This window comes from Periplaneta americana, chromosome 2 (genome assembly GCF_040183065.1).
Source record: "Periplaneta americana isolate PAMFEO1 chromosome 2, P.americana_PAMFEO1_priV1, whole genome shotgun sequence".
Lineage (NCBI taxonomy): Eukaryota > Metazoa > Arthropoda > Insecta > Blattodea > Blattidae > Periplaneta > Periplaneta americana.
Window position 1 is genome coordinate 51,739,914 of NC_091118.1, and position 12,367 is coordinate 51,752,280.

The window sequence follows — 12,367 nt, forward strand, 5'->3', positions numbered from 1 at the left end:
CTCTTATATTGTTGACTGTTTTCTTTTGTCGAGAGGTTTTATTTGCATTTTATATTATTCTTGCTCAAACTTGAAAACATTAAATATTAACGAAGTGGCCTAGATATAATTTTTTATTCTTCAACATTGTTTTGCCTTGAAGATTCATGTTACTTTTCTGAGTTCATTCATTTAGTGTTCTGTCCAAGGATAGGTCTTTCGCTGCAAACCCAGTTTTCTGCAATCTTTCCTATTTTCTGCCTTCCTCTTTGTTTTCTCGTATGATCCATATATCTTAATGTCGTCTATGATCCGATATCTTCTTTTACCCCGAACTCTTCTCCCGTTCACCATTTCTTCTCAGCCAGTGACCCAACCAATATTCCTTATTCTCTTACTGATCAGTTTCAGCGTCATTCTTTCTTCACCCACTTAAAATTAAAATATTACATATTCAATTCAGTGGTTTCGGAAACGTTTTTGTTAATGAAATATAAGTAGGCCTTACTTACTTACTCACTTACTTATTGGCTTTTAAGGAACCGGGAAGTTCATTGCCGCCCTCACATAAGCCCGCCATTGATCCCTATCCTGAGCAAGATTAATCCAGTCTCTACCATCATATCCCACCTCCCTCACATCCATTTTAATATTATCTTCCCATCTACGTCTCGGCCTCCCCAAAGGTCTTTTTCCCGCCGGCCTCCCAACTAACACTCTATATACATTTCTGGATTCGCCCATACGTGCTACATGCCCTGCCCATCTCCAACTTCTGGATTTAATGCTCCTAATTATGTCAGGTAAAGAATACAATGCGTGCATCTCTGCGTTGTGTAACTTTCTCAGTTCTCCTGTAATTTCATCCCTCTTAGCCCCAAATATTTTCCTAAGAACCTCATTCTCAAACACACTTAATCTCTGTTCCTCTCTCAAAGTGAGAGTCCAAGCTTCACAACCATATAGAACAACCGGTAAAATAACTGTTTTATAAATTCTAACTCAGATTTTTTGACAGCAGACTAGATGACAAAAGCTTCTCAACCGAATAATAACAGGCATTTCTCATATTTATTCTGCGTTTAATTTCCTCCTGAGTGTAATTTATATTTGTTACTGTTGCTCTAAGATATTTGAATTTTTCCACCTCTTCGAAGGATAAATCTCCAATTTTTATATTTCCATTTCGTACAATATTCTGGTCACGAGACATAATCATATACTTAGTTTTTTCGGGATTTACTTCCAACTCTATCGCTTTACTTGCTTCAAGTAGAATTATCGTGTTTTCCCTAATGGTTTGTGGATTTTCTCCTAACATATTCACATCATCCGCATAGACAAGAAGCTGATGTAACCCGTTCAATTCCAAACCCTCAGTGTTATCCTGAAATTTCCTAATGGCATATTCTAGAGCAAAGTTAAAAAGTAGAGGTGACAATGCATCTCCCTGCTTTAGCCCGCAGTGAATTGGAAAAGCATCAGATAGAAACTGGCCTATACGGACTCTGCTGTAAGTTTCACTAAGACACATTTTAATTAATTGAACTAGTTTCTTAGGAATACCAAATCCAATAAGAATATCATATAAAATTTCTCTCTTAACCGAGTCATACGCCTTTTTGAAATCTATGAATGACTGATGTACTGTACCCTTATACTCCCATTTTTTCTCCAATATCTGTCGAATACAAAAAATCTGATCAATAGTCGATCTATTACGCATAAAACCACACTGATGATCCCCAATAATTTCATCTACATATGGAGTTAATCTTCTCAAAAGGATATTCGACAAAATTTTATACGATGTCAACAAAAGTGATAGTCCTCGAAAGTTACTACAGTTAGTCTTGTCCCCCTATAAGTAGGCCTATTGGTGTTAATTCTTAACGAGATGTTTCTCTTAAAGTAAGTTTTTCATTCAGTCCGACACGACATTCATTTTCTGTGAATGTAGTTTTTAGAAATGTAGGCATAATTATATGGTCTGTAATTTCTGCTTTTTGAAGAAAGTAATGAAGTAATTTCTAAAATTAGATCTAAAATATTTTTTTCAGAATTTCCTATCTCCCTGTAGTGATTTTAAGACTTGGAGGAATTTTGCGCCAAATAAGCAAATGAAAGGCTCGTGTGAGTTCAATTCTGTATACTGCCTGTCTTAAGTGTTCGATGGCAAGGTTAGAAAGCAGGTTTTTTGGCGGAATATTCCAGGTAATCTATTACTGAAATGCTGTTTAAGATAATTATGTGTATTACATAATCTGTAACAAATGTAAATGATACTCGGGAGGAAATTAAACACACAATAAATATGGGAAATGCCTGTTATTATTCGGTTGAGAAACTTTTATCATCCAGTCTGCTGTCAAAAAATCTGAAAGTCAGAATTTATGAAACAGTATATTATCGGCTGTTCTGTATAGTTGTGAAACTTGGACTCTCACTCTGAGAGAGGAACATAGGTTAAGGGTGTTTGAGAATAAGGTGCTTAGGAAAATATTTGGGCCTATGCGACATGAAGTTACAGGAGAATGGAGAAAGTTACACAACGCAGAGCTGCACGCATTGTATTCTTCACCTGACATAATTAGGAACATTAAATCCAGACGTTTGAGATGGGCAGGGCATGTAGCACGTATGGGCGAATCCAGAAATGCATATAGAGTGTTAGTTGGGAGACCGGATAGAAAAAGACCTTTAGGGAGACCGAGACGTAGATGGGAGGATAATATTAAAATGGATTTGAGGGAGGTGGGATATGATGATAGAGACTGGATTAATCTTGCACTGGATAGGGACCGATAGCGGGCTTATGTGAGGGCGGCAATGAACCTTCGGGTTCCTTAAAAGCCATTTGTAAGTATTATTATTATTATTATTATTATTATTATTATTATTATTATTATACTCTGTCTACATAGGCCTAAATTATTTCCATCGGAAACAGGGTTTGCAAAATCGATTATCGAAAAATCGTATCTTTTTTTTTTTTCCTTGAAAACTAGTGTAAATAGGCTATGCGTTACCTTTTTTTGGAGATTGTTATTAATTAATTTTCTTCAATATAACCTATTTATATTTCAATTTGTATAATCATTTTTTTTTGTAAAAGGCAAGAGTCCAAGAGTGTTAGTTGGAAGGCCGGAGGGAAAAAGACCTTTAGGGAGGCCGAGACGTAGATGGGAAGATAATATTAAAATGGATTTGAGAGAGGTGGGATATGATGATAGAGAATGGATTAATCTTGCTCAGGATAGGGACCAATGGCGGGCTTATGTGAGGGCGGCAATGAACCTCCGGGTTCCTTAAAAGCCAGTAAGTAAATAAGTATGGGTCCAAGAGACCTGGTACTTTTAACAAAATGTCTTAAATCTAAAAACAAAAAAAAAAAATCAAGATTGTGTTGTTTTGGCGCATTGTCTACACTCTAACGAGAACTTTGAACCAAAATCTAGACATTCACAAATATCGAGTTTACCTATTTATGTGGTACGTAACTGAAGACAACGCAAGATAAACACAAAACAAACACAATTTCAATGTAAAAGGTGCAACATTCAAATCTTCACTTCCAGGAAGTCAATCCTGTGTCGTCTGAATTTGTAGTAGCCAGAAAAAGTACCACATCAGCCACACCTAAAAAGTGGAAATATTGAAAGCGTTTAGCTTAATTAATTAATCTTTATTTCGTGTAAAAGTTACATCCCAACATTGGCGTACAGTACGACACCCATTATGAGCCCATAGAGACCCAGGACCTCCGCGAAGATGAGGATGAGGAGCATCGCCACGTACAGCGAGTTCTCCAAATGATTGCCGCGGATGCCTGTGTCGCCCACGATACCGATCGCAATGCCGGAGAAGAGGCCGCAGAAACCCACACTGGAGCCCGCAGCCAGGTGCACGAAACCACTGCGAAATGCACACGATGGAGATATGGGTTATTCTAATGGGAACTTGCAAACAGTAGCAAGGTTCTTGTCGCTAAAAGTAAACCCGTAGTAAATGTCTTCAATTGCGTGATTATTGTACTCGCCAAACTTAGACGACCTCAGCTCAGAGGAAAGAAGTCAAGGAAGTCACATCAACATGCTCTCTATGTTCATGTTATGCAGTTGGCCGCGTCCGATAACTGAATTGCTTTATAACAGCGTTGCCAAACATAGACGGCCTCAGCCCGAGTAGAGAGGTCAGCTTATCTTGCCGCAAGAGATAACTATAGGTCTCGCAAGCACGGAATACCGACGGAAGGAATGCAAATCAAACACTGCGATAAGGAAGAGCGGGGGACAGGAAAGGCCCCGAGATAACTTGAATGATATTCAAGAGTACAGTCGGAAGAGAAATGACATCGATAAAATCAGTTTTGCGTTGTGATAGTTACATTACGGCTTTAGTTTGTTCCATTGCATGTGAATACGTGTCTTGTATCGCACGGTATTATTATTTTATTCGTAAACATATGTTGCGCGTTTAATTAGCTTCGAATTTTTCTCTTGCTACGTTCTGTATTTCCACAGCGATGTCCTCATTTTTTCATCTTCTTAGAAGAGACAGTACTTCCATCGGCTCGCACCTCTCCCCCCTCGGCATGCCTACATACACACGTCAAAACAGACAGCAACGCCACCATTGCTTTTCGGTAATCGTTTCTTGCGCAAGCTATACTAACTTCTCTGTTAAAAAAAACATCGTACTTGCCTCAGCCCAGCGGCTGGGCTAATTCAGAGTCATAATGTGACAACGCTGCATAACTAACAGGCATGCAACGTATGATGTATTATGTTTTGGGTAAGGCACGAGTTAGCAGAGTCGTGTGAGTGTGGTCGTCTAAGCTTGGCGAGAATAGTAGCTTCTATACCATACATGGGCACAATTTTCGGTTACGTGAGGCACTCGATTTGAAATAGTTTGTTTACTAGGAGAGGAGACTGCAGAGTTGGATGGAAAATATAAACTGCTGTGACCTGCGTCACCTTATCGTAATCGCTAAGGCGGTCAGTGGCGAATTATTAGGAAAGCGCTTGGTTAACGTGAGATACTCGAAAACTTTTATTCAATCTGGAAAATTAATTCGGCAGCTTTAATCATAAACCTCTTTACTATTTCTCCATCATTGAATTGATTTAAATCACAGGCGAGAAATTGCGTAACTAGCCAATAATATTCCATCATGTTGTCTACGTTTATTTTCTTGAATATTCTGGCGTTTATCAAGTTTGCTTAGTAGATTTTCACGTTCGCGACCAAAAATAATTTCAGAAAATCATATTTCGTTTTCTACGCACATTTGATATTTTTCTTTTCATAAATTTCTTTTGGAAATAATACGTAGAAACGACAGTTAATTCCTCGTATCTCTTAATGCAGCGTGTTTAAGGTATAATGTGGTATTTAGTATACTATGCAAATGTTAATATCATACATTTTCTTCGGAATAGTACGAAAAATAACATTTAATTTGTCTTACCTTCTAATTCAGCATGTTCTTTATGACATAAGGACTAATGTCGTTGTATATTAAATTTATTAATGCCTAATAGGATTTTCGAGCATAACCTTCTAAACAGCAAAATAACTCTTCCTCCCATTTCTCATGAAATAATCGTTTTCTAACGCATACACACTGCTTTGATAATGCCATTATGCCACCACTGATATTGCTTATGAAACTGATATAGAATCTGCCTACGCCTAGGAACTATGTGAGGGAGGAAAGGGGTCTGTGAGGATGATGTCACTCAGAGCGATAATCTATGTGAAGGTCAGTGAGGCAGAAATTCTCAATTGAGGCACGATGCCCAAGTATGTTCTATACTAATGGCTAACGAAATCGATGTCTGAACAGTTAAGTTTTGTTATTACGCAGGCGCGGTATGCGTCTCTTTCCTTATTTTCCATTACTTTCTCAATCTAACAGCCCACATCGCCACAGTTTTATGTGGCATGTATGTATGAATGTAGAAATGAAATGATCATTTTGGTCACTAAACTGAAGTAGGCTAAGTTCATATCGTATAAGTTTGCTACGGAACTTAGGCTCTTAGATCTGTTCTTTCTTTTTTACGATGATTTATGAAATTTTAAAATGTTGATGAATGTCCCTCAGCCGCTTTTTCGAGCGTGCAACATTTACGCGAAATTTATAACGATCTACAACAGTGATCGGCAAAGATTACGTTATATAAAATGCAGCCCGCAATACACGGATACCAAAACTGCTTTAACATTGAATGAACAAGAGGAGGGACATCATGCCTTACCCCTCTGTCCTGTTTGTGTATTAAGGGGTTGATACGTGAATCACGAAATGCCAATCACTGATTTACCAACATGCATGTTCAGCGCTGGCACTTATGTACAACAATGACGTAGAATATCTTTTAAGCGTGCGCCTGTATGCGATTCTGAAATTGTACGTCACTTTTGCACCTGATTTAAACGGTAGAAATGTCCGCACTGGAAATGCCTGACCTACAAGAAGCCTACAATGTCTTGGTTAAGATCCAGATTTCTGGGTAGTATGTTGTTATGGAAATTTCCATAGTTTTGTGAAACTTGATGCATATGTTACGTTAAAGGAAATTAATATTGTGCAATACGAAGAAGACTGCAGAAAGATTTGTAATGCTCTAATCCAAATGATATACACATAAGCTTAGCATTGTTTAGAAAGATCTCAACTTCTTTGGCTTAATAGAGCGTTTATAAATGAAAATGCATTCTTACTGGTAATCTGTGTAATTATTTCCACGTTTCTTCATGTCGTTAATAATTATTACGGCAATGACAACTCCATAGATTGCAATTATTCCAGCCATAATGACGGGAAGTATCGACTTCATGATGAGATCGGGTTTTGTCGGCGAAATGGCTGAAATTGCTACTGCAGATTTAGCAGTTCCATAAGCTGCACCAAATCCTAGAAGAGTCATAAATATATATTATTTATATGATACAGTTTATAACAATTATTTACATAAAAACTAAAAACATCTATTCACATTATAATGAGAAAATTTAACATGATTTCAGGTTAAAAGTCTTAAAGATGATTAGTAATTTGTACCGTAGAACAGAGTAAACTTGACGACTTCTCACATATATTACAATTTACACGTTCAGAATTATCATAAAAATGAGATGAATACAGTGCTTAGATGCATGAATATGCAGGTGCAGATTTTAACAGCTTATTCCTTAGAGAAAGTACAGTAAATTCTAATACTATTTTAGTCCCAATTGAATACTTTCTCAGAAAAAAAAACTTTCCCCTAAATTTTAACACCAATTTACTCGATAAGTATTATCTTACGATTCTGATTTTTACTTATCATTAGGAAAACTGATAAGGAATAATTGATCCCTTTGCAATTGTTCAGTAAAATGGGCGGTTTTCTTGCAAATTAAATAAAAAAATTAATACATGTCGTTCCTCTGATTGAGGTTCTGGCTGATATGTACAGATATGGAAATAAAATTTGGAGCTCCCTTATTGTATGTTTCGCTTACAACAAATTGCGCATGTGCAGTAATCAAGTTTATTCACTATCATCGTGTGCAATTCGGAGACTCCTTTGAACGCGCACTTAACAGATTTACGACTTCCTACACTAATCCCTTTGACCATCCCATTCACGTGGATATGAAGAGAGTCTGTGAATTTTTTTAAACGAGGGTTGTGATTGGTTAATAACAGGCGAAGACAAGTAAGGAAGATTTAATGACAACCAATTAGTAGGGGGCAATAGAAGGTATGTTGGCAAAGTCCTTGGTGTGAAACTGCATTCCATGATATAAAATGAATTATACTTGTGGACAGTCGTGTGAAATTGTTGCCTACATACAGGTAGACTCCTATCAAGACTCGCTCCAAATTTAATTCCGTATCTGTACGTCTATTTTCAGGCAGTACGTCTCACTTGACGATATGTGTCAGAGGAAGAACAATTGTTTGTATATATCTGAAGTCTGATTAGTGTATATGTAAGTACTCGGCGATGTATGCAATGGATAGGAAAAGTAACTGACCACCCTACCCCATTATCTTCTGGCCTAGTTGATTCATAAGTTTTGCCTTCTTGGTGTCACTTGTGGGGTTCAGACCTGTCTTCGGACAGTTGACCAAACAAATAATACAAATCGTTATTTCCTGCCAATAAGTCTGACAACCCTACAGGAGTGACTGAGGGAGGGAACTCTGCTATTCAGACCGAGTGCGTGTGTGCTTTCTAGAGTCGGGCAGATTGCCTCATATTATCGCCCGTTCTCGGTTGCGCAATCATCGTAGTCTCGCTCGGTGCGCGAGTACCTAACGTAGCCAAATGACTCATTGATAGAGAACACGAGAAGATTCTCTTGGTCCCGGGATTACCGATACTAGGTCATTCCCGACAGTCTCGGAGTCTAGGCGGGACTGTAGTACTGATAAGCAAGCGATATCGCTCGGGCCGTGCTCCTATAGGAAGCATTGGCTTATACACTTCCCGGTTCTTTAAATATATATCATGTCGTAGCTCCTATAATACTTAATCAATCGCGCTGTAATTTTTTGGATTGATAGCTCAATGTCTAAGGAAAACATAGGAAAAAAAATCGAACTGAAAATATTTTTTGGAAAGCGAGAAAAAAAATATTAACTTCGATGGAGATTGATGTGTTCAGAATAGACATTTGCAACTTCACCTTTGTAGGCTGAAAACTTTTTTGTTTTTCACGTCAGATGGGGGGTCAAAGCGAGAGAAATGTTGAGAAAGGATGGGAATTAATTTTAAAAGTGATGGCCACTCAAAATCTTTACTGGTTCTCGAATAACGGCGAGTTAACCAAAGAGCTGTTTGCGAAAAACTCATGACTCAAACGTTTGTTCCGTAAAATTTGTACGGAACCCTTCAACGCATGAAAACCCGTTATTGTACGGATAGTATTAAATGATATTTTAATACAGGTAGTTGAAAATGAGGCTATATAGTCCAAGATGGTTTACACTTTACAGTAATTAGGCTATCTTTTATAGCAACTAAATAAAAAAATAGTTTGTAACACAATGATGTGAAACATGAAAATATTAAAAGCTGGTTCACAATAAACCGGGAACGGAAACGGCAACGAGAACTAGAACGGAAATATTTTTAAAATAAATGTATTTAAATGTAAGCATTCACAATTAACTATTCTGAATGCTCACATTTAAATACTGTAGGCTACATTTATTTTAACGTTATTTCCGTTCTCCTTTCTGTTCCCGGTTTATTGTGAACCAGCCTATACTATAGAAAACTACACTTTCTACTGGTGTGCACGTTATGAAGTATTGTGACAGAACAATCCTTATTGTATTGCAGCCATGTTGCAATATAAAATGACATAGGCCTATATGGTTTACAATAATTATCCTATATGTTATAGGAACGAGAATAACAAATTAAGAATTAATAAGATTTCTAATTCGTTGTACCTAATGGTAACTTACAAGACAATAATAAATAATAACCATCATAATAATCCTGATAATCATAATCTTGGTCATCCTAATGATTACGATAATGATAATGATGATAACAGTGATACTAATAATAATAATAATAATAATAATAATAATAATAATAATAATATAATAATAATAATATAATAATTAATAACAATTAATAACAATAAGAAGAATAATAATAATCCATCGCTGTAGAGTAACGGTTAGCACACCTGACTGTGAAACGATCGGGTTACGGTTCGAATCTTGGTTGGGACAAGTTAACACTGGTTCACAATAAACCGGGAACGGAGACGACAACGATAACGGAAATATTCTTAAAATAAATGCATTTAAATGTGAGCATTCACAATTAACTTTCACGTTCCCGTTCCCGGGCTCCGGCAATCTTCTCGTTAATTGTGAATGCTCACATTTAAATGCATTTATTTTAACATTATTTCTCGTTGTCGTTTCCGTTCCCGGTTTATTGTGAACCAGCCTTTACCTGGCTGAGTCTTCTCGCCTCAACCATTAAGAGCAAATGCTGGGTAACTTTCGGCGCTGGACCCTGGACTCATTTCACTGGCATTACCATCATCTCATTCAGATGCTAGATAGCGATAGTAGTTGATAAAGCGTCGTAAAGTAACTAATTTAATAATAATAATAATAATAATAATAATAATAATAATAATAACCCTCTTTTATTCTCTGTTGTTATGATAAAGCAAATATAAATGACACTCGGGAGGAAACGCAGAATAAATATGGGGAGAAATGCCTGTTATTATTCGGTCGAGAAGCTTTTGTCATCCACCCTGCTCTCAAAAAACTTGAAAGTTAGAATTTATAAAACAGTTATATTACCGATTGTTCTGTATGGTTGTGAAATTTGGACTCTCACTTTGAGAGAGGAACAGAGCTTAAGGCTGTTCGAGAATAAGATCCTTAGGAAGATATTTGGGGCTAAGAGGGATAGAGAATGGATGAAGTTGCACAACGTAGAACTACACACATTGTACTCCTCACTTGACATTATTAGGAATATGAAATTCAGAGGTATGAGATGGGCAGAACATCTAGCAGGTATGGGCGAATCCAGAAATGCATATAGAGTGTTAGTTGGATAGTCGGAGGGAAAAGACGTTTGGAGAGGCAGAGACGTAGATGGAAAGATAATATAAAAATGGATATGATGGTAGAGATTGGATTAATCTTGCTCAGGGTAGAGACCGATGGAAGGCTTATGTGAGAGCGGCAATGAACCTCCGAGTTCCTTAAAACGCGTTTGTAAGTAATTATGATCAATTTGTGAAAGGATCTACTCTATTTCGTAATTCTGTCCTTCCCCTTGCAAAAGTGTTTCCATTTCACATTCAGCATTTTATCAGTTGGGAAACAAAAATATCTTTTGTCAGAGTCTTTGGTCCCTTATAATAATATAAATAAGTATTAATTAATTTATTTCGTCCTTACACAGCGCAATAACAACGAAACGTCCAGATGTGAACGCGCAATATAATAATACAGTCGTGTGATATCCATTACTTTAGCGTATACAAAACACTATCGAATGATTAAATATGGAATGTCAACGAAATGCTGATAGCGAGAAAATATATCATAGCTCCAACCATAACTTGTTGTTTTAGATTAGCTTAGGATTAGTTAACGACTGAAAGTGCTGCATTATTTTGCTTCTCCAGAAAGGCAATAAATAGTTCATTAAAATAGTGTGACTTCTGTAAGAATGTCGACAATCATAATGTGCTGTATTATTGCATACCACACTGCTGTGCCTTCTTAAATTACTTTATGAACATTAATATTTCAGAAAGAGTCACGAATTGCAGTGATGAGCGGCAATTAAGCCGGCAGTCAGTGTACGCATTTCATAACGATAAGTCGGCCGTGCGATAACAGGCCGGGACCCGGTATTCCTCGTTCCCGAGAGTGCCAATCTCGAGAATACGATTCTCGGAACTGGCATTATCGGCCAGCTAGTCTCGCCTACGAGAACGAGCGGGAGTAAGAGGCTGTTTGCCCGACTCTAATTCTGGAATGTGGTGGACTCTGGTGTGCGTAATTCATTGTATAATAATGATTATTCTGAGAATTGTTTTTGTATTAATATCATCCGATATTCCTTTCAAACTAAAGTTATTAGATGGTATTACTGCCATCGTTACAGTCTTTGCAAATCTGAGCGTATATGCAGTGATTTCACTCGTCAGGAAAGCCGTATTTCCAAACATACTTAAGCAGTTATACCGCTTGGATAACAACCATGTTAAACCTGAATGACTGACAATGACATACAAAGAGCTAAAGTTGGTAACTGACATAGGAGTGTTTAGTTTTATGATAATTCTAATTGTAGTTCTCATTACAAGTTTAATTTATTCCGAGACTATCATACAATTTCTACATCAGTTTTCAATAATTTTCTATAGTTACACAATCGACGGTATGCGAATTTTATACGTTCATTCGGTAGGCCTACAACATGTTAAGCAGAGATATAAATATTTCAATGTAATCTTTAAAAAATTATCTTTTCCGAAGCACTCTTCTTCAGTTACTTAAAACGGACAAAGAGGAAAAGAAATTAGTGTTGTCAATCTGTGTAATTCTTCCGATAATAATTGTTCCAAGTTTCAGAAAAGAGGAATTGACTTATTTCAGATTAAGGCACTCAGACTTTTTTTATCACGAACTGTATGTTATTGTTGGCCACATAAATTCAGTGTTTGGAATTCCTGTTGTATGTTACGTTGTTGGATATTCATGTCTCTCTTGGACTCAATTTGCTAGGAGTTAGTTATTTTCGACCAATACAAGAGTGCAGTTATGGATGTAGTAAGTGTGTTTGGTTCTATGCTTATTGCTTTGCTTAGTTTTGTAGACACAGAT